The sequence below is a fragment of the Anolis sagrei genome, chromosome 2, assembly GCF_037176765.1.
Source record: "Anolis sagrei isolate rAnoSag1 chromosome 2, rAnoSag1.mat, whole genome shotgun sequence".
In the NCBI taxonomy this organism is placed as follows: Eukaryota; Metazoa; Chordata; class Lepidosauria; order Squamata; family Dactyloidae; genus Anolis; species Anolis sagrei.
In genome coordinates, this window is record NC_090022.1 from 30,103,626 (window position 1) to 30,127,554 (window position 23,929).

General features: G+C 39.4%; 1 protein-coding gene across 3 annotated transcripts in view; it reads right to left on the reverse strand.

Moving 5' to 3' along the window:
- FHIT (fragile histidine triad diadenosine triphosphatase) overlaps positions 1–23,929 on the reverse strand; it is a 939,513-nt gene that overhangs the window by 193,333 nt on the left and 722,251 nt on the right. The window lies entirely within an intron of this gene.

Below are 23,929 nucleotides of genomic sequence, written 5' to 3' on the forward strand. Positions count from 1 at the left end.
GTCTAAGAGGTGCCAATGCTTTGACCGGGGGGTGCTTCCATGATGTCTTGAACTTGTTTTTCTGGCGGAAGAGCATGTTGGTAATGACAAGGTTGTGCTCCTCACATTTGGTGAGAAGCAGGATGCCATTTGAGTTGCTGTTTCCAACCCCGTCTTTTCCGATGGTCCCTGGACACAGGTCGAAGTCTCGCCCGACTCTTGCATTAAAGTCCCCCAGGAGGATGATTTTGTCCTCCTTAGGTATCCCCAATAGGACGGTGTCCAGCTGACAGTAGAATTTCTCCTTGATGTCTTCGTCAGCATCTAGTGTTGGTGCATAGGCACTTATGATGGTTGCCCGTTGGTTTTTGGCAAGATCGATTCGGAGGGTTGAGAGTCGTTCGTTGATGCCAGTGGGTGCTTCGGGCAGATGTTTCATCAGATCATTTCTGATGGCGAAGCCAACTCCGTGCATTCTTTGGTCTTTTTCGGGCAGTCCCTTCCAGAAGAAGGTGTAGCCTCCTTTTTCTTCCTTCAGCTGTCCCTCTCCTGCTCTCCGGGTCTCCTGAAGGGCTGCTATGTCGATGTTGAAGCGTCCCAGCTCCCTTGCAATGATGGCAGTTCTGCGTTCGGGGCGTTCACTGCCGCTGTTGTCCATCAGAGTCCGTACGTTCCACGTACTGAAGTTCATTTTTCTTTTTTGGCCGCAGGGTGGTGACCCCACTGGACGCGGCAGTCCAGTCAGGGATAAGTGAGGCAGACTATGTTTAGGGCACCTTTTCTAGCCCCCTCCCCGTGTGGGGTGAGCAGAGTGGGTCCTAAAAAGGGCTGCTCAGTCACGGATACAGCTGCCGAACTACTCAACTGCCTCGGACCTTGAGGTAGAACGACTGAGTCCGTACCCACCGCCCATGTGCCAGTCTGTGACTAGGGGCTTCCAGATTTCACAGTCCTGCCCCCGTCGCCACTCGCTGATCGCCATGGGACTTTGGTTGGTTTGTTTTTATTTTCTTTGGAAGACGCCTGTGCGTGGGTTTTTTTAATGTGTGGAGGTCAGTGCACAACTGATCAACACACAGACTTCACAGAGTGAGGTTCCACTGGTGATGTAGTTTAACACAATGACCGTGGCTTCTCAGTCTGTTGCAGCCTTCTTCCGCCTTCGCAGCCGTTGTAACATGTGCCATGTTATCCTCCGCCTGCTCCGCCGTTGAGGTCTTTGGGTCTTCGGACTGTGCTTGGTCTGGAACCTCCCCCGCAGCCACTCCTGGGAGTGCACGACTCCAGTTGCTGTGCCTACAGGTTCATCGGAACGCGCAAGCCCCCTCACCACGACAAGGTGACAGTCCATCGAGGGGGACATGTACATGCACACATGTACATGCACACCTTAGTAAGCCTTGCCTTTACCTGACAAATCACACAGCTACAAGCCAACCCATACAGTCCACTCCTGTATTCACCTTCTGCCATGATAAACACACATGGCTTTAACATTCCCTTCCTCCATAATCACAGTTCTTTAATTTATGTTCCAATAAAATGTATTATAATAAACATTTATTGCTCAATGAATAAACATTTAAATGAAGCTCTTAATGGGGAGGGGGGCAGTTACACACATCCTGCAGCAATCCATGGCTTTTGTCATGTCTCTCCTTGCGCTAAATGAGAGTCATTTCCATAATCTCTGCATTATTGCTTAAGCCTCCCTTTAGGAGCATTTTACCAAGTAGAATTTCTGTGAAATATTATCAACCCACAGAAAAGGAGGAGAAAGTGTTAAGAGGATTATCAAATTGTCCTGGAAAAGGGACAGTGCCAGTTTTTTCACATCCCTCCAGAGATACTAATACAATAATTACGGGGAAAGCACTGGCTAATTATGGCTTTGGGCTGGTGCATTGCTTTCCGCTTCACATCAGAGACCTCAAAGATAAGAGAAAGATGAGGAAGCAGATAAAGGTTAGGATAAGAAAATTGGTTTCTCCTACCTTTTGAGGTGCAAAATATATTTGAGAATCTACATTATTTCTCCATCAAAAAAGTTTCCCTCCCAAACAGCTGCAAAATGTTCCCAAACTTAAAAATTAATTCAAATGGTTGTTGGAGAAACCAACTTAAGAGGTGGCTATGCTTAGAGGAAAGATATGACAGCTTTCAGATCTTTTAAAACAGGGGTCCTCAAACTTTTTAAACAGAGGACCAGGTCACAGTCCCTCAAACTGTTGGAGAGCCGGATTATAATTTGAAAAAAAGCAAGAATGAATTCCTATGTACACCACACATATCTTATTTGTATTGGGGAAAAAATCCCACTTTGAAGCAATATAATAATTAAATGAAGAACAATTTTAACAAATATAAGCTTATTAGTATTTCAATGAGAAGTGTGGGCCTGCTTTTGGCTGATAAGATAGGATTGTTGTTGTTGTTTTTTAGTGCTTTCAAGTCGTTTCAGACTTAGGTTGACCCTGAGTGAGGGCCGGGTAAATGACCTTGAAGGGCCGTATCAAGCCCACAGGCCTTAGTTTGAGGACCCCTGTTTTAAAGGATAGATAAAGAGGGCAAGGAGTGTTGTCTATGATCAGCAAAACAAATTGCTTTTGGCAGAATTCAATGTTAGTCTTACCTACAGCAGGTCTCCTGAAATCAATGATACTTGAATTCATGCCAATAAGGCTACTCTATATAAAACATAACCCTTTAGGATTCAGAATACACAGGGAATAAAGCCCAACAATACTACATCTAAGGAAAGAGAATAATAGCACCAGGAGAATTAACTGTCAACAAATAACACTGCTCATCCTCTGAAGGTTATGACTCATTTATTGAGGAGCCTATGCTCAAAGGTAGGATTGGCCCTTTCTAATAGACTAGGAATAACTTAAAGACCAACAAATTGTCAATTATTCGGTTTATTGCGGTATTTTTAGCACCATCCATTCAGTGTTCTGATTGTCTGCCTTAAGCACTAAAACATTTTAAGGCTGCCTCTTCCTTCTAGTTTATTTTTTTTATTTCTTTACCAGCATTGCTTGAGAGAATCATTAACAAGCACTATGGGCCATTCAGGTTCTGCTTTCTGTGGCGGATGAGTACCAATTTCCTTGGATGATCAAATGTTCCTCACAGTGTACTTCAGTCTCAATTGCCCTTGAGGAAACATTCCTCTTACTCTCAGTCTCTAGATGTATGTACTTTTGGCCCCCATGTCTATAGTATGTGAAAGCTTTGGCCATCAAAAACACAATGTAAAGCAGTGGTTCCCAAACTTTGATCCTCCAGGAGTTTTGGGCCGCTTTTCTAAAGCAAACTTTACTCAAGCCTAACAAGCCCAAAACCTCAAAGTGGCTGAGGGCCCTTCCAGACATGCCAAAAATCCAAAAGGAATTGAAATTTTAAATCCCACTTTCTCTTGGAATTGAGGGCACATAGCTGGCCTAAACCCCATGCTTTTGCAGGGATTGTGTCCAGATACTGTCCCTGCTGATTTGAGAAGGTCAAGGGCACTGCCAGTCTCTTTCTCCTGTACCCCCATTTCACACTCCACTTCCCAGAAGAAGGCTCCATATGAGGCCTGCATTCTTCTTCCTCCACTGCCCCCTTCCCTTGGAAGAGCCAAAAGAGGCCTTTGAGTAGGGGAGGGGGATTCCTTCTCCAAGATCCTCTGTTGGTTCTTCCAGGAAGGAGAGAGTGGGGAAAAGGCTCCAGGTCTGCATTGGAGCCTTCCTCTGGTAAGTTGAGAGGGAAATGGGGGCACCAAGGGGGACTATGGGGGAGGGAAGGAAAACACAGGCATTCCTCTTTCAGGAGGAATTGGGTTTGAAGGGCACCCTTTCAGCATGTGTTTTCCATCCCTTAATCTGATTCCTCTTGATTCCTCCTGCATTTTTGCTAAACGTTGTTTAGCTACTCTGTCTTTTAACTCAATTTAACCTGGCTTATAATACAGGTGTAAAGGTGCCCTGTGTCCTGATTTGCCTTTCAATAACAGCCTTAATATGATGTTGAAAGTAAAAGAAAAATGCTTTACTTCAGTGAACACAAAAGAACAGCAAATGCAGTTGAAAATGCAAAAGAAAGCAAGGAAGTCTTAATGCAGACACAAAACTCAAGTCTCTGATAATGTCCAAAAGAAACAGCAGTCTTACATCAGACAATAGGCAATGATCACTAAATCTTTAGAAGCAGACATGAAGCAGGTACCATTTGACTGAAGACATCAGCATCAGAGTCATTTGTTACCAGCAAAAGCTACTGTCCCTGCTTTTGATTTATAGCCTTGAATTTCCCACACAGAGATGCTAGGGCGGCTCCCAATTACCTTGGTGTTTCTAGCAGCTATTCTACCTGATAAACGTCTCTGCTCTGCTTCCTTTCACCTTTCCAGAAATGTGGGCACTTGCAAAACCTCATCTTCTCATTCTAACTGCTCTTCCAGTTCCTGAACACTTTTCTGCTCCCCTTTGTCTTCTGAAGATAAGGAATCTTTAACACCCTGAGAAGTCACTCCTGATGTCTACATGACATCCAGAAAATTCAATTTCATAACACAGGTATAATGGATTAACCCATCTTAGCTCTGTGCTAAGGAAATCTGGGAAATGCTTTGGAGTTTAGGCAAAACTCCAGAGCAGCCCACATTTTGGGTATAATATGGATCAAGTCCAATGTGGATGATCAGGTCTAATGTAGATGGTTCACTACCCACACAGGTCATTGCTGCCATCTTTTTCTTTGTACTCATTAATTCGGGGGGGGGGGGGGAATGGATGGATCAGGCCCATGTTGTCATCATTACTGCAGATGGTCACACTGCTCTGAAAGAACTCTTGGTTGTTGTGGCATCGCTGTACTGACATCAGCAAATGCACCCATGCAACCTTATTCCTGGTTGTGTGGGTGCCTCTGCTGATGTAAACATGGGATGCCTGTGATGTCCAGGAGCTTTCCTGGAGCTTTGTGATAGTCTAGCAGTGGTGACAGTGACAGGGAAGATAAGAAGACAGTCTGGGTGGGCCAACTGGACGGTGCAGACAAAATGTGTGTAGACAGTTCCAAGGCCTCCAATCTAACACAAAATAACCACTCCAAGAGAGCCACATCTAGCATAAGTTTACTTCTAAGATTATGTAACAACTTGTAACAACAAAGAATATATATTCATGTCTGCCTGCTCCAGCGCACCAAGCCATTAAAATCTAGAAAACGTATGATGATGATAGTAATAATAATAATAATAATAATAATAATAATAATAATAACAAATTAAATGGCGGAAATACAATCAAGGCTATAAACAGCTGGGCCATCCCCGTCATTAGATACACTGCTGGAATTGTGAACTGAACATAAGCAGAGCTGGATGATCTGGACAGAAAAACAAGAAAACTGTTGACAATCCACTACTCATTACACCCGCGAAGTGATGTTGATAAACTTTACCTGCCCAGAAAATCAAGAGGCAGAGGGCTTCTGCAAGTGAAACAAATGGTAGAAGAAGAGAAACATGCACTGGCAGATTATGTGAAAGTCAGTCAAGAACCAACATTGAGGGAAGTCAATAATAGTAAACTGCTTGAAGTCAATAATAGTAAACTGCTTAAAGAGTGAATACCGTAAAAACACAATCCAGAGCAGAAGAGAAAACTGACAAAAGAAGGCTCTCCGTGGACAGTTCTTGGGAAACATTGAGAGCCAAATTGACAAAGAAAAAACATGACTGTGGCTCACAAATGGAACTTTGAAAAAGGAGATGGAGGGCCTGATTCTGGCAGCCCAAGAACAAACCATTAGAACAAATGTCATCAAAGCCAGAATTGAAAAGTCGACAACAGATCCCAAGTGTAGACTCTGCAAGGAAGCAGATGAAATAATAGATCACATCCTCAGCTGGTGCAAGAAGATCACGCAGACAGACTACAAGCAGAGGCATAACACTGTTGCTCAGATGATTCATTGGAACTTGTGCCACATATACCATCTTCCTGCGACAAAGAACTGGTGGAATCACAAGTCAGAAAAAGTTACAGAGAATGAACATGCCAAACTCCTCTGGGACTTCCGGATTCAAATAGACAGAGTTTTGGAGCATTACTCCTGACCTCACAATCGTGTTTAAAAAACCAAGTATGGATTGTCGATGTTGCAATCCCTGGTGACAACAAGATTGAAGAGAAACAACTGGAAAAGCTGACATGATATGAGGAGTTAAAAATCAAACTACAAAGACTCTGGCACAAGCCAGTCAAGGTGGTCCCAGTGGTGATTGGCACACTGGGTGCAGTGCCTAAAGACATCGACCTGCACTTAAACACAATCAGTGCTGACAAAATTGCCAGCTGCAGAAGGCCACCTTATTGGGATCTGCACGCATTATTCGCCAATACATCACACAGTCCTAGACACTTGAGAAGTGTCCAATGTGTGATCCACTACAACAGCCAGCATAGTGATCTTGTTTGCTGTGGACTCATCTTGTTGTGTTTCAAATAATAATAATAATAATAATAATAATAATAATAATAATAATAATTTACTACCTGCCCCTCCTCATTGCTCAAAGTGGGGCACAACACAATTAAAACACATCATCGTAAAATATATACAATAAAATACATGTATTAAAACAAATTTCTGTAAAATACATATATTCAAATACATTGTAAAAAGATTAAAATATAATAGATGCATGGAGAGTGGGGTGTACCACCCAGGATTATTTGGTTTTAAAAACCCATCGATTCATTAATTTCAGTTCGTAGAATGTAGCCTGCGGCCCCATTTTTAAATGCTAGAAGACACATTCCCTAACCTTTCCTAAGAATTTTAGAGTAAGCTTGAAGCAAATCATAGATATTGCTTAATTTTGTCTGCCTCCTGTCCTAGAATGTTATTGGTGAATGTCTCCAGGTAGCAAGAGGTAGTAAGGTGCTCTGGAGACATGAACATATATTCTTTTTTGTTACTGTTATTATCAAACTTGTTGTTGTTTTTCTTGCACAATGTGACAAAGACTGTCTAAATATATGAATAGTTTATATATTTTATTGCAGAGTATGAAGGTACTGGACCTATCTGTCCATGGAAGTTAATCAGGTCAAACCCTTGTTAGTATTGGATGGAAAACTGCCAAGGAATACCAGAGGAAGAAACTGGCAAAACCAATATTTCTTGCCAAAAAACCCCTATGGAATTCATGGGGTTGTTGTAAGTCATGAGGTGACTTGAACACACATACACATACATCTCACTGTTCTTGCTGGCTCAATGAGATTGTTTCAAATTGAATTATTTTGCCATGAAAAGCCTGCTACAGATTTTTCTAAAGAAATATTTTATGTTATTTCAAAAGATGGCAAATATCTAATGGGAACAAAATAAAATGTTCAGCTGAATCAATTTCAGTTGATCAAAAACCCTTTAATGTTCAGAGCAGGTTTACCCTCATATTTCATTTCTTACAGCATAGCCCTTTGTCCTTCAATTAGCTAGAGCCTGGGAATTAGAGAAAATTGTGACTTTGGTGACTCACAGTTGATGCCATCTGCTAACTTCTTGGCCTTGCTTTCCATGTGGATTTTGACCTAACTGACCTTGAAATGTGGAATGAAACTAGAAAATACAGCATAATTCAGCTCAGCTTCCAACTATAATAGAAGCTTCTATTTGCTGCACCTTTCTGATTTTCACCCTTGCTCTTTTGACTATAAACCAATCACCCCACCTACCTACTCAAAATACTCCCTTCACAATTTCAGCCCATTACGGAATGAATGACTATGCATACAAGATACATTTTCTAACTTCATTCAGAGTTGCAAAATTTGCAAAGGGGCATGTAAGAAAGGAAATTTATACTGGAGTCTACTATGAAGTAAGCCTCACTTGGTGCATTTGAGTTGCTTTCCAGGTAAGTGGGCACAGGACCACTATCTTAAAAACTGATAGAAGAAAACTTTTGTGTTAAAAGAAGACCCCATACCATCAGTCAAACTCTGGTGTGGCTAGCAAAGCAACCATTCAGTTTCTACATCTTTATGAAGAAATGCATGGGACCCATCCAACTAATTCTGCTACCACTGGGGTACTCATCCATTGAAGAAAAGCAACTCATGTAGAAGTGGGTTCTGTTCAGTGCTTTTCTTCGTGAACAAGATAGCCATAATAACATAAGAATCACCTTACTGGATCAGACCAAATATCCATACATTCCAGTCCAGATCCCCATTTGTTAGAGTGGCAAGCCAGATGCATATAAGAAATTCAAAAGGAAGGCTGAAGACACTGAAAATTATTTAGACTTCAAGGCAAAATATACTTTACTTCTTGGTTACATCACATTTTGTTCTTTTCCTGATTGGCCAGGATGCTTTAAGCAGCTAATCTGTGACATTCAAATGCTCTGGGCAAAATAGCAAAAATCCATTTTTGTTTTGAAATTCGAATGGCCACTAACATTTTGGGGAGGGGATTTTATATCTGATTTGGGGAGTTTTGTTATTTCCTGCAAAGTCACTACAACTAACTTCATGTCCTATTCTATGCTCACCATCCCTGTTAGTGGCAGTCTATAATGTACAATGAGAAAGAAATGATATCATTATAATGATGTTCTGTTAAGACATGCATTATGGTAAACAAGCTGTTGCAGTTTGGGAGAAAAGAACTCAATGGGGATGGCATTTTGAATGTGAGCTTTGTGCTCTCTGAAATGTGGTTTTATCCTTAGTGTAAAACCACATGTTTCAAGAGCTTATGATTAAGATTAGTGTTTTGTTGTCAGTGTATAAAGCCCTGCATAACTTGGGAAAAAGGACACATCTACATTGATGACCATTCAATGTAGTTTCAAACCAGTATTGAATTGGTTTCTCTGTGCATAGAAAATCCTGGAACTAGTTGAAAGCTCAGAAGGTGATTACATAAACCACGGAGCAGGGATGCACATTAGGGCCTGTACTTCATGCAACACTTGGGGAGTTTTTTTATATTGCAATCAAAGTTTGAAGCTAGTTTTGAACTGCATTAAATGGTCAGTGTGGCCCATTAAGCCCTTGGAACCATCTGGGGAAATCATTCTAGTAGCACCATGTGTCCTCTGATTGTGTCCACAGTCAAGATGACAGCATTTAGCAAAGTGGTAACCTCAATGTGGAATACTTTTATCCCTTAATATTAGGCATTTTCTAACACACGTTTTTCTCCCTTTGCACACCCAGCTAGTCAAATGCTTTGACAGAGTTTCTAAAACCTGAAAGTCATTGTGGTGGAGTAGGAAGTGAATATGTATTGTCGAAGGCTTTCATGGCTGGAATCACTAGGTTCTTGTGGGTTTTTTCGGGCTATAGAGCCATATTCTAGAGGCATTTCTCCTGACGTTTCACCTGCATCTATGGCAAGCATCCTCAGAGGTAGTGAGGTCTGTTGGAATTAGGACACCTAGCTCTAGCAGAGAAAAGCTCTTTGCCCCACCCCAGCCATTCCACAGATATATAAACCCATTGTCCTATGTTGGGGTTCAGCCTGAGTTTGAACTTGAACCTGATTCTCTGTTTGTTCCTCCTGATGCTAATGAAAGTATATTTACTGATGCTAATGGAAATGTACCTTTTGATGCCAATGCTCCTGAAATTAGTGAGGAAGAAACTGCTGTAGGTTTGGAAAATGCCAATGTTCCTGAAATTAGTGAGGAAGGAACTTCTGTAGATTTGGAAAATGAAAGTACCAGTGTTCATGAGAATGTTTCAGAGGGAGACCTTGAACTTTCCCTCCCTTCTGCACCTGTTAACTGTAATGGGGCCAAATCTGGGAAGACAGAAGTAAATCACTCAGTTTGCGTCGATCCTCCCGAATTCAAGAATTAAAAATACTGGCTTCAAAAAAGAAGGGCGGTTCACGGAACCAATTCTTGAGTTTTAATTGACTTACGCCGGGCTGACTGTCTCAGTTCAGGCATCGTTTCAGAATTGATGAAGACCTTGGCAGTTCTCCTGGTTCCCTGGCCATAGTTTGGGAAGATTTCTAGGATATCAAGTACGGTTAGTGGATTGCTAACAGGTTCCAGTATTTCACAGTGAGGCTTTTGGTTTTGCTTTGTCCATTTAAATTCATGTTTGCTGATTTTGCAGTGGCTTTTGACTTGCATTTTTCCTTTATTTTGTAACCATTTTTCTTCAATAAAAAAGGATTGTTTTTCACAGCCAAGTGTGGTGGATAGTTATCTTAGGGCCTCGTTCCCTTCTCTGGATTGCAACATCCTAATTCCAACAGAACTCACTACCTCTGAGGATGCTTGCCATAGATGCAGGCGAAACATCAGGAGAAATGCCTCTATAGCCTGAAAAAACCCACAAGACCCTAGGAAGTGAATAGTTTCATCTTCAACATCCAGAACAAGGTGTGGAAACACAGTACACTGTGTTAAGGTTATGTACATAACCCAGAGGATTCAACTAGCTATGGTTCCTACATATTGTTTTTCCACAGAGATGTGTAAGTGTCGCCTATGGACCCTCCCATGGACCAGTCCCATTGTCTACTTCCCCAATACCAGAAGAAAAACTAGTGCAACAGTGTTGTTTCAGTTCTTGAAAGCCTGCAAAAAACAAAAAGATTTGTAACATAGTAAGGCAACCCCATCCACTGCCCCAATTTTTGAAATTAAAAAACAAATAATACGAAGTGGACTTTTTGTTTTCCTGTCCTGAATTTTATGTGTATTTCTACACTTGGAATAGCCCACAACTGAAAATAACTACAGATTCTTCAAAATTACCCAATCCTCTGTTATAATGTATATTGTACCATTGGTGTATACTGCTTTGGGATTTTTTTTCAGGGCAGTGGGCAATGTAAGTGGTTTATAAATATGAAAGAAGGGGGAAATCAATTTCTCTTTGAAAGAGAAATTTATTGACAATATGGACCATGACAAGATTATAATATATTAAAACTTTAATAGAAATATATTAATAGTTTATTTTGTAATTGTGTAATGTAACTTCATCAGTGGATATTTATGCTGTATTGAAACAATGCACAAACTAGCCCATCTCTGGAACTTAATTTCTAAGCTAACAATGTATGAATGCCATCCTTGATTCTAAAAAATATTTTATAATTGTTTATATCTTGGTTTTCCACCGCTTAGATCTAAATATTCTTTTCTAGGAGAAAAGCTGGAATTGTCTTGGCTGCCTATTTCATACTTCCTCTTGCCAGCTGAAATGGCTGGATTCTGGAGTCCTTTCAAGTGGCACTTCTGTCCAAATGTCCATTGAATTGCTGTTCTAAGCTCCATCTGGGCAGGAGGTGATGAAAGGTAAGCTGTTTATGATTATTTCCCAGTGTCATTTAACCTTCAGCATTAACATTCAGTTTGCCCTGCCACCCAGCAGGAGGTTGTAACCAGCAGGTGAAAAGATAGATGTCTTATTCCTAATGGCTATTTAGGAGATTGCTGAGCGTCTCCTTTTTTTGATCTGCACCTATGTTGGTTGAGTTCATTAATGTAATTAACCAACAATCAATCTTTCTAAATGAGTTACACAAAAACAGCTCCTGCCAGATCAGCTGACATCAAAGTGAGGTCATGCCCTGTTTCCGCACCATTTAATATCCATCCTAGAACTGAACATGGCCTGAGAGTGTGAGACACTAGCAGCCAAATTCATTTGAAACCTTGCAACTTAATTAAAGGGTACAAAATATGTGCAGCTGGCCGGGTAAGCAAACTCGTGTTGGCATCTTATTCTGTGCCTGAGGCTCAGCACCTAAGTGTGAGCAGGGGAAACAGGAAGGTAGGATACATCTTCTATAAAGCTTCAGGCAAGCTTTATATAAGCAGTTCCATTCATCTGTCTTAACAGCAAGCTCACTGCAGTCCTCACACAGTGAGGAAGCATTTATGGAAATAGGATAAAGGTGAAAAAGAAGATTGATTTGGACTAGCTACAGCTATAGAAAGTTTTGTTAAATGCAAAATGAGTTGAGAAGCTGATGCAAAGACCTGAGAAGGAACATCACAAGGTCAGTGTTGGATAAGTTTTGGACATAAATAAGATGGGAGATGAAAACCAAATGCGAAAGAAGGAAATTTAGAACAGAGACATCGTCATTGTGAGAGAAGGTCAAAATGTTGAGATATGAACTTTTATTTTAAGAAAACATTAGGCAATATCCAATAAATAATCAATAAATGATCAACCACAGTGGCTATCATCTGGCACACAGTGGCTATCATCACTACACACTTATGATTTTCAACACTGAGTTATAGCAAATGATGAAAGTTTATTTCTGTTTTAAGAGTAGTCCAAACTCTTAAAGACAGAAAATGACAGGAAGTCCTCTCTCCCCATGAACTAGACTAGCACATTAGTATTATGCTTACCAATCAAGATACCAGTTGGCATGTTTTACACTTTCCTAGTGACTGCACTGACCTAATAGCATCTGCTCTGCATAATGCAAAGGACTGCTGACATCTGCATTGATTGACAGGGTCTGATCTCCTGTCACATCAGAGGGAATAGGCAGAAATCAATCAGACAACCCCGAAAGACCAATGAGAGAATCTGTTTAAGATTGATCAGCATGGTGTTAAGTGCTCAGCCCTTCCAGCTACTGTTTTTAAATGCCAAATGCCTCAAAAAGTGAAGAGCAGGTTCCAGGGTTATAGTTTTCAGGGCTGAGTCAAAATTTGGGAGGGTCCCAAAACCCCTTGTGAATTCTAAGCAAATAAAAAACAGGAAGCTTCAGGGTGAGGACCTCCTATTTACATCAAGCACAACTCAATGAGAATCAGTAGTGAAAAGGCTTGTGTATAGGGTTGGAAGGTATAACTGAAAATCTGTAAACAAAATGAATTAATTTGGACCCCAGATCCAAGGAGAAATTTACACAGGAGGATTTTTTAGGCATTCCTGAAGTCACTTTGAGCTTCTTTGATGGATTTCTGCATTCTGCTAGAAAGTGCTGTGCTGAGATCCGATCAAAAGCACACACCTACTGGGTAACTGCTGGAAGCTGAGTGGTCAGTTCAGGCTATTGCTTTTGATTGCGAGCTGTGTGAGAACACTTTTAAAATAATGAAAAAATGCTTTTGAGTCAGAAAGTGCAACTGCTATTGTAATATACCATCACTCCTTCCATTAAGAGATATATTGGATGTTATGATACATATGTGTAGGCTTGAATTCAGAGATGGGGCATAGAACCCATGAGACAAGTTGATGCATATTGTTTCCCCTTAGCACCACATTTTTCTTACTAAAGAAACTAGAACTTTGTTCACATTGTTATCTGTAAGAGAGGAAGGCATTAGTGTTCTGTTCTTCTTCAAAAGTTTCACCTTCCCTATGACCTCTAAGACCTCTAGTTGCAATTAGGGATAAGTGAGCACTTCATTCAATACATTTTAAAAGATGAATTTTCTAGAAAGCATACCCTTCTTCATATGTGAGACAGAAAGAACTTGACTTTTTTTTTAAAAAAAAAAATTAAATGAAGGAGAAAGTGAAAATGACAGATCTGCTCATCCAGACGGAGGACTTTGAGTGTGTAGCCCTTACTGATTTGGCTTTTAATTCCTGTGCACTTCTTCTTTTTCCTGAAAAGATCCTCAGCTTGAAATAGCTACATGGGAATAGCACTGTCTATTGAGGTGTCGAGCATAAAGATATATCATTGCATACTAAAATCAGGATAGTCCATTGTGTTCTTTATTTCTTCATAGGGCTGTAAAAGCTGGACAGGTGAGAAAACCGCCTGCAGGGGAATTGACACTTTTAGAAAATAGAGATCTAGTTTCAATGTGTTGGATGTTAAAGAATGCTTCACATTTGTATGTAAAGTCACTAGAAAAATGAATGCTTTTTTTAAAAAAGGAATATAATCAACTCACTTGAAATGCAATGCTTATGGAAAGTTCTATAGATATCTGAGACTGTTAAAAAAAGACCAGCATATGGGTCCTAAAATAATCATATTTATTCGATTCTAATGTGTCATTGAATCTAATGCACACCTCAGTTTTCAAATATCTGAAACCAAGAGAGAGAGAGAGAGAGAGAGAGAGAGAGAGAGAGAGAATTTGGTGCCAAATGTAATGTCACAGCAAAAAGCGCACTCTTAGTAATTTGGCCAAAAAGGATGTGCATTCCTGCTTAGAATTCCTTCTTTTAAAACAAAATATATATATATATGTTGGGACACCAAAGCAATGGAAAGGAAAACCTAAATATGTTCAGATTTAAGAAGAGAAGGTTGAGAAGAGGCATGATACAGATATTCGAAAGGTTGTCATAAAGAAGGGGGAGCAGGCTTGTTTTCTGTCTCCCTGAAGCAGAGGACTTGGAGCAATGGGCTCAAATTACAGGAAAGGAAATTCCACTTAAACATTAGAAAGAACTTCAAGAGTGGAATTCTTTGCCTCAGAGTGTGCTGGAAGTTCCTTCGCTGGAGGCTTTTAAACAGAGGCTGGATGGCTATCTGTCAGGGGTGCTTTGATTGTGCTTTTCCTGTATGGCAGAGGACTAGACTAGAGGCCCATGTGATCTCTTCCAACTCTATAATGCCATGATTACAACAGAGGCCTGTAACAAGTGGATTACTCTTGCAGAAGCAGGAACTATGCGAAAAGGATGTTAAAAGTTTTAAAAACAGAAACTGAGATATTGTAGATATTGCTTCTGTTTTTTAAAATATTCTTTTGCTATTAAAAGCCCTTGCTTCTCTTGAGTGTCAGCCTTTTAACTAGGCTTCCTTATTACTTTCCCTCCTTTTTCTGAGTATTAGCTCCAGCTGCTTCTTTGTTCAATATTTGTTCTGCTAAATGACATGGCTATAAAATCAGTTAAGGAAATAATCTCCTTTCACAGGTAAAGTGGTACTGGAAAAAAATGGATGTTGGAATATAGAACTTTTATCAAATTTACACTGGGTGATCTGAAGGCAGAAAAAGGAGACTATCTTCAGCCTGAATTTCAGAAAGAGTTTTCAGTTGATCTAAATAAAACAACAGCAACAACAAAACCTGGTCTCTTGGAGTGCAGGGGAAAAACTTTGGAACATCTAGTTTGGTATGCCTGGTGGCAGTACTTTAAAAGGAGTGCTCTCCCTACTTATAAATGAACTGTCATCTATTTTCTGTGAGAAATTATGAGAAAGATGGTGAGCATTAAAAAAAACCTATAGTATTTTTGTTGTAATGAGTCATGACTGAGAGCAAAGAATGTGAAAGGCGCTGCTTGCTAGTAGCTGATTAATGAATCAGTGACTTCAGATCTTTGAAATTGCCTCTGCTGACATTTCTGTACTACTCAGTCACCATTCCTTTCAATTTTTTTTGCAAAGAGATCCCAGCTGTTCTGTGCTTGGGGATGTAATCGTTTGCTAATTTACTTCTAGATAGAAGGAATGAGAAGTTTTAGAAATATTCTTCCAGCTACAAAAAAAGTCTTCAAACTGTTTTCAAAGACTATTCTTTGAAAGACTACAGGCAGCCCTCTACATTTGTGGGTTTGATTCTGCAGATATGAATATTCATGGATTTGGTTAACATATTCTCTTCTAGGAATTGCCAGTACCTCCAATGCAACTCTAGGGTAAATATCCAGTGGAAATCTACTACAGAATTGCACTGGAAGACCTAGAGCATTCTAGAGATGAATTTTTCAGCTTTAAAAAGTGTCATTTTTTTAAATTCATGGTGATTGTGGGGTTTTTTTTAGCATGCATAGGAGTCTTGTGCCCCCAATTACAGTGAATATGGAGTCTGATTGTATTTGCCATTCAAGACCAATTCTGTACACAAATGTGCATATTTCTAAAAATAATATTTCAGTACAGCTACATAATATTCCCATATGAAAGTACAATAACCTGAACATAAAAAGCTGTACATGAGAACTTATTCCATGTAAAAAAAAAATGTAGATTTGGGAGGGGGGGTCACAGAAAATTTGTATGTGTGTTTTTTCTGTGGATAAATATTATTTTCTTTGTTTTCAAAAAGATAAAATGCAGTGGCAATATCCATGTAACAATTTTTTGACAATGGAAAGGACTGTCTTGGAGGTATTTACATAGAGGTTGGATGGGAATTTTCAGGAGTGCTTTTGATTCTATTCTCAAATAAGAATATTTCTCAAATAAGAAAATTTCAAGCTCCATGAACATCTTTAAACATTTGAGATTTTTTTCCTCTTTTTTAAATGACAATGGGAAACAAGTATATTGACACATTTTTAATCCAAGCAGATAACTTTGAGTGCTCAATCTGGATTCCTCCAAGTTTGTGGTGCAGAATTTTGTTTACCACCTCTTATTTAAGTGAGATTTCTACAGCAACATAGAATGAAAATACATCATTGTTTCCACACTTTCCCATTTGGAGAGATACAGAAAACTGGGCAACTTGGAAGGTACTGAACAGACAGCTCTGGCACCACGAGATGCAGAACCAATCTTAAGAAATGGGGCTACAAAGTGGAGTCCACAACATGCAAGTGTGGAGAAGAGCACATGCACAATGGGGGACCTTCTCACAGCAACACCAGAGGCACTCAAAGTGGTCAGCTATTGGTAAAAGAACATTTAATATAATGCAGAGTTTTAAAAATCTGTGTTTTTAAAATAAAAAATACATTACAACTGTACTCACGGTTCACTTCTGATATGAAAAATAAATTTCTACACCGAGAAATTTCTTTTAACTTTAGCCATGCAGATGGCTAAAAAAATTGTTTGGTTTAGTTCTAATAAGGACTTACCAAAATTCCCTATAAATGAAATGGAAATAATTTTAGATTTTTAATAATGTGGAAAAAAGTGAAATAGATAGATTCATTTCTAGGAATGGAATCTTTCTAACAGTATTCCTCTCTCAGTATTCCATCTGAACATGAGGAAGAACTTCCTGACTGTGAGAGCCGTTCAGCAGTGGAACTCTCTGCCCCGGAGTGTGGTGGAGGCTACTTCGTTGGAGGCTTTTAAGGATGGCCATCTGTTGGATGGCCATCTGTCAGGGGTGATTTGAATGCAATATTCCTGCTTCTTGGCAGGGGGTTGGACTGGATGGCCCATGAGGTCTCTTCCAACTCTTTGATTCTATGATTCTATGATTCTTATGGAAAATATGAGTGGCCTAATGTTTAAATGTAAAACTCTGAAACAGAAATCATTTCAATTTCAGAGTGAATTATGTTAACAGTTTTATCTGTTGATCTAAATAGTACCTCAAAGGCTTCAGATCTCATTAATCTCAGAAGCCAAGTATAGTCCATTCAGGGGAGAGGGGGTTGAAGATTAAGTTTGATCCCACAGCTTCTAAAGGGTATCAAGATTAGTAGGTGTTCAAGTCCTATTTATACAGTGGCATAGGAAAATGGTGTTCTTTACATAAATTGGTAAAAACAAGAGGTTTGGTTGATTTTGTGAATAAAGATTCTGTAGCTGTTGAGGGCCAACTGAACTTCGATCAGAGACCACCAATGGATGTCATGTGCTGTAAGCTATATTCCACAAAAAGGAGCTAGAAAACCCCCTCCAAGGATTCCTTGCCTAAGAAACCCCCACATAAATTGATAGGAGACTTGAAGAAAGACATAAACATACTAACACTTTTACCTGTTACTGCTGAGATTTGAACTGTTATTGTTTACTTTTAAGGAAGTATAAGGTAATCTCATTGGATATTTTATTATGTCTGACAACTGATGATTATAGTGATGGTGGTTTCCTTATATGAAATCTTCCATATAATTGTGAGAAAAAATGTACTGCAAAAGCTAATATATTAATCAGGTACAATTTTTTAAAAAGTACTTTCCAGGCTGGTGCCGTTTGCAGGCTACATGATGCCTTGCCTATCCTAAAAGTGTACAATTCCCATTTTAGTGACCATGATGTTTTGTCACTGTTATACACCACAATGTAATCACAGAGCTGGTTTGCAGCCTGAGGCAATTTAACCCAGCAGGCCTCCATTTACCTCTGGTGCACCACTTTGGCCTTTTATTTTTACACCTAGGTTGACTTATACATTTTGACATTTTGAAGAATAAGAATTATATTAGGCAATAAAACCAACCACCTCTGGACAGCCTAGTAAACAATCTAGAAGTCGACATGCAGGCATTTCAGGGGCAAAGAAATGATTATGTATCATCCACGCTCTAGAAATCCTTATATTTCAAAGAAAGAGTATAAACTTTTTTAATGCATTCTCTCTAGCTGTCCAAATTTGAGAAAGATGGGCCTCACTAATCTTCTGTCTATCCACCTTTTCAGCTGCTTTTCAAATGTCTCAGTTCTCTGCTCTTTCCATTTGTTGTTGCTTATTCCAATTGCTGCAAACTGAGTTCAAAAAAAGTATTTGCACTCAACACGGCAATGAAGAGGAAAGAAATGGGGTTAGAATAGTGTCCTTCCCAGTATACTCAAACAAAAGCAAACTGCTAAAGTCTCTCCTAGCTTTCTTGTTCTTCTTTAATAACATCTTGACCACTCTCTCAGAATACTTGGAATCTGTGAATGTTGGAAAGTATGGTAAACCAGTTTTTATGTAAGTAAACCACTATTTATGGAAGTTGGAAATTACTTACAGGCACTTAAAGACCAAAGAAATATGGGTTGTGGTAGGTTTTTTTGGGCTATATGGCCATGTTCTAGAGGCATTCTCTCCTGACGTTTCACCCACATTGATGGCACACATCCTCAGTGGTCATGAGGTGTGTTGGAAATCAGGCAAGTGGAGTTTATATATCTGTAGAATAATGTCCGGGGGGGGGGGGGGGGGACTGTTGTCTGTTTGAGACAAGTGTGCTGCTCTTTATATCCTGTCCTGATTTTTGAGCTTTGTAAAATACTGGTAGCCAAATTTTGTTCATTTCCTCCTCTCTGTTGAAGTTGTTCACATGCTTGAGGATTTCAATGGCTTCTCTGTGTTGTCTGACATGGTGGTTGTTAGAGTGGTCCAGCAATTCTATGTTCTCAAATGATATGCTTGTACATTAGCCGCACCTAAAAAATGCTTATACCTAAAAGTAAGAGCAATTAATTATTTTAAAATTCTTAAATAATATCACTTCAGTATTATTTTTATTAGTTATTGTCCAAAATCTAAACTGGAGCCAGCATTGTTCCCTGGGGCCCTACCACAACTGAGCTTGCAACTATGCTGAAGCATGTGCAAGTGAAATAAATAAATCAGTGGCCTCCTAAACCATTAATTTGTTTTGCTCTTGTTATGCTTTTTCAAAAAAGTCTATTTATTGAAGCAGTTTTTTGTTTTGCAAATCTCCTTGTCAAAAATAAGTTGAAGGAGGATATATATAAGAAGAATGCAGAAGAAAAGGCTGCTGCTAAGCATCATAATGAATTTTCAATAACTCTAAACATGAGCGTTGAATGTATTTTCTATTATCTGCTTTTTGCAAAAAGAATCTTTTAAAGAAGATACCGCCACAACAGTGGATTGTAGATAATAATATGCTCAGATGTAATTGGGAATGTTCACTGAGACAGAGTTTTACAGAATAATTGCCACTTGCTCCCCCATCTTAGTTATAACACCCTATCCACCAAAGGGTGGAACATCAAATGTATACAATCAAAGATAAAGACAATAAAATATAAGATTATAAATAGACACCAAATCCCCAACATCCCAACAGCCAACCTCAGGCGCAACTCAGCAGCTTAATCCGGAAAATCAAAGAGGAAGTCTTTAATGCTTTATGAAAATGAGGGAGATTTTCCAACCAGAGGTTCAAAAGAAGACTGATCCACAGAAGTGAAGTGAGATCTTGAAAGGCTCACAGCCTTGACAGAGCTGTGCATGCTGATGGAACAATTTTTTAAAATCTTTGCATCTTAAATTCCTAGCTGACATATGCCTTGCTGGTCAAGCTGCCAAATACTGAGGGAGATCAGAGTGAAATGTCTTGAATGCAAGACCTAACGCTTGAAACAGCTCCTGGCCCAAATGGATAGCCAACGAAGGAGTCTACAGGGGAAAGACTAAGCAATCTCACAAATTTTATGTTTTCATTTTTTTAGTAGACAGTTCACTACATGTTTGTTGCATTAATAATGTTACATCTTCAAATCCTCCCTCTTTCTCCCTCCCTTCTTTTTTTCCTTTGTTAAGTTGGCACTTATAACGATGATGCACTACATAAGGTGATCAAAATTTTAATTGAAATATCATTTGATTAAGTAAGACTGCAGGCTGCCATGGAGTCTGCCTCAATTCCAATTGATTCACGACATGAACATCAAGTCCTTTGCAAGGTGATATACGCTCTGGCAGATTTCATGCTGGCTTTAAAATGCTGAGCTTTGTATCAAATCTTTCAGTGGTGTATTGATTTGTTTTTGTTTATTGTGGGGGAATGCTCTGGATAGCTGGACAGAATGCAGCTGGATTTGTGTGTGATACGTGGAGAGGGACTTATACATAAATAAATACAATATATTCCCTAATGTAAGAAAAAAAGTAGGCTTTGTATTTCAATATTTCATTTTTCTCCTCTAATCACATCTAAATGTCTGATTATGTTGAAAGAGAGTCACTTTTTCTCCCAATTCAGGACTCAAAAAATAAAAAAGAAAGAAAAGAAAGAAAGAAAGAATAAGAAAGAAAGAAAGAAAGAAAAGTGTTTAAAAAGTGTTTTAAAAAATCCAACATGTTAAATGAAACCCATTTCTGCCTTTTGTACAAATGACGTCTCAAAGACTTGATGCAAAAAGAAGGTCTTCTATCTCTTTTGGAAAAAACAGTAAGTTTGCCAGTTGAACTTCTCTTGCCTGGGAACAACCACTGAAAATGTCTTCTCTTAAGTTCCCACCAAAGTCCTTATGGAGGTCGTGGAAAAGATAACGTAGTCTGTGCGCATTCAGAAGAAGACCTACAAGCCACCCTAAACACATTTGCAGAAGCATACGAGAAACTTGACCTCCCACTGAACATTGACAAAACCAAAGTGCTCTTCCAGCAGTCACTGGCCAATCACTCTGCAATGCAAGAAATACAGCTTAATGGTATAACCATTAAATATTGACCATTTCCGCTACCAGTTTACCAGATGTTAGGATTTCTGGGAACTGTAGGCCAAACACCTGGGGACTCACAGGTTGAGAACCACTGGGCTAGAAGCTCTTTTGCTCAGGTATAGAATATCCAGAGTGCTGCGGGATAACTTGGACGATTTGTCCTTGCTTTTCTTTTATACAGGCCTACAGTTCCCAGAAATCCCAACCAGTTTACCAGATGTTAGGATTACTGGGAGTTGAAAGCCCAAACATCTGGGGACCCACTGGTTGAGAACCACTGTTCTAGCCAATATCAGTCCTTGCTTTTTAAGAGCAAATCTTAGCATGTAAACATTCCCACTTTGGACTCCTTCAGATGATGCAAGTGTTGCTGGAGATTGCAGTAGATATAGCCCGGTTTTAAGAAATAACGAAACAACATTTTTGTTTTCTTGGACTGGCAATGCCTATCACCAGCTGCAGCTTTTTGTTCCCCTCTCAGAGAGTGGAGAATTTAAAAATCAGAGGGAGAGATACTGCAACAACAACAAAAATCCCAAGGGAGGTGTCTGTTCTATTCCTTCTACCCAATACAATAAATAAAGTGTGGCGAGCTCAGTTCTTCCTCCCACAACTCACATATGCAATAGAGTGTCAATAAAGTAAGGAGGATGCAATGATCATGTTTTTCCTCACGAGGACAGGATTTTATCTAAAAAAAGATGCTTCAATAATCACACCTACCATTAAAACCCATGCACACTTTCCAAAACAAAGGAGGCTTAATGCAAAATGTTCAGTTGAAGACAATAATGTGCTGTGACAAACAAACATGTTTCACCACTTGAGGGAACATCTCTTTTAAGGATGAGCTCAATGTACCATCGAGTTTGACCTTGAGAGTGCCTGATGAGCAAACAATTGCTCAAGGTCCTTGCCTCAGGGAGGAAAAATTAAAAATGGATGTTAGTTTTCTGACTGGTACTGGAAGGATTAAAATTCAAAACTCCTATTACAGCATTTTTCTTCCATTAACTATTTCTATTTCCCTTCCCTTTTCCTTTAGAACAGACAATTGTAAAAGGTTTGCATGCTCTTAAACTGAAGCTGGCTGGATAGAACAGTGTAGAGGAGAAGACTGTGGCACATGTTAAAGGTGACTAAGCCATTAATATAATGCATATAAACATGTTTTACCATTAAACTAATAACATACAAAACTTATAACACCCATTGTTTTTCAACGATATGGAACTGTAATATTGAAAAGCCATAAGCATTTGATATATTTCTTTGTTATTCTTCATAGTGTGAATGTTAACAGTGCAGATATTGCTGGTTGTAGGTGTCAAGATATGAGGACAGTAAAGTTTTCAACTGCTTGTTCTTTTTTAATTTTCAGTTTTCTTCACCATTTCATGAACTTGGTTTTCATATGTTATTTATTATCTATTTATTTAGGGCATTTATATCCTGTCCTTCTCACCTCCGGGGAGGGACTCAAGATGGCTTACAACAGGAAACCCATGGTGCCGATACAATTCATTAAAAATCACAATACAATTAAACACAATAACACCATTATAAACAATCACTTTAAAACAGTCCATTTAAAACAATTTCCCAGTTTAAACATTGTCCGGGTCAGACCATTAAGGTTGTTAAAACATTCTCTTCCCAGATTATCCCAATTTATTGCTCAAAGGGACTCCATAGCCAAGTTTTAAGTTTTTTTACGAAAGATCAGAAGGAAGGAGGCCAATCTGATGTTGTTGGGGAGGGAGTTCCACAGCTGAGGAGTCACCACGGAGAAGGCCCTGTCTCTTGTCCCCACCAGTCGTGCTTATGATGGTGGTGAGACCAAGAGCAGGGCCTTCCCAGATGATCTTAGCATCCTTGGAGGTTCATAGAGGGAGATACATTCGGACAGGTAAACTGTGCCGGTGCAATTTAGAACTATTTACAGAATAGTTCAAAATGACATGCAATACAAAGCTTTTGAGAAATCACTTATAGGTCATCTAAAGAAAATCAGCTCTTAGGGTGTTTGGCAATGAGAGTTCAACCTACATCCTTTTTGCTTTCCAGGAGAAAGTCATGAATTCCATTTTGGAAGAAATAAAGATAGGATGTTAATTCAATAAATAAATAAAGTTAGACTACACATGTTTAAATGGGCAAAGAAAGCAACTCAATGAATAAGACCAAGTAACTCATTACATTAAGTGCCTTAAAACGGATGACAGTGTGGGAATTCACCAGACATCATGATAATTGCATAGGGCAGTGGGGGGAATTCATTGCTGCCTGGCTTCCCCCCAACACTAGCCTTGTTGCTAGCAACGAGGACACGGGAAACCTCCTGTGTCCTCCTTGCTCCATCATAGGGTGCTTCCAGCACAGTTTGGTGACAAAGCCCCACCAGAAGTAGTTGTGCATTTTGTTTGATGGGATCTGGTGGGCTCCTTCCGTGAACTATGCTGGAAGCATCTTTTGACAGGCAAGAAAGCTCCTGTGATGAAGTCACAAGACTATGTGAATAACACAATTGACAAAGAATGGGATCTGCTCAAAAATACAACAGGACTCTAGAGCAGGCTAACTCCAGTGAGAAAATCACTCATGTGTTCAAGGAAAGAGCCACAATTTCAGTTGAAAGTAAAATGAAAATGCCAGTGGGTTGGAAAGGTTAAGTGAAAATCATTATGTAGGAAAGCTGCACAAATTAGATCCTAATTTCCATGGTAGAATATTTTCCAGTCTCTCTGGTATCTATACAATTGAACTTTTGTAGAAATTAACCACCACTCTGGTCCTCAACTGAGTTAATGTAAATTTTGCTATCATCACATGCTGTCAATAGAAGGGGACTGTAGAAGAATGAAGTTCCCTTAGTTTTCACACA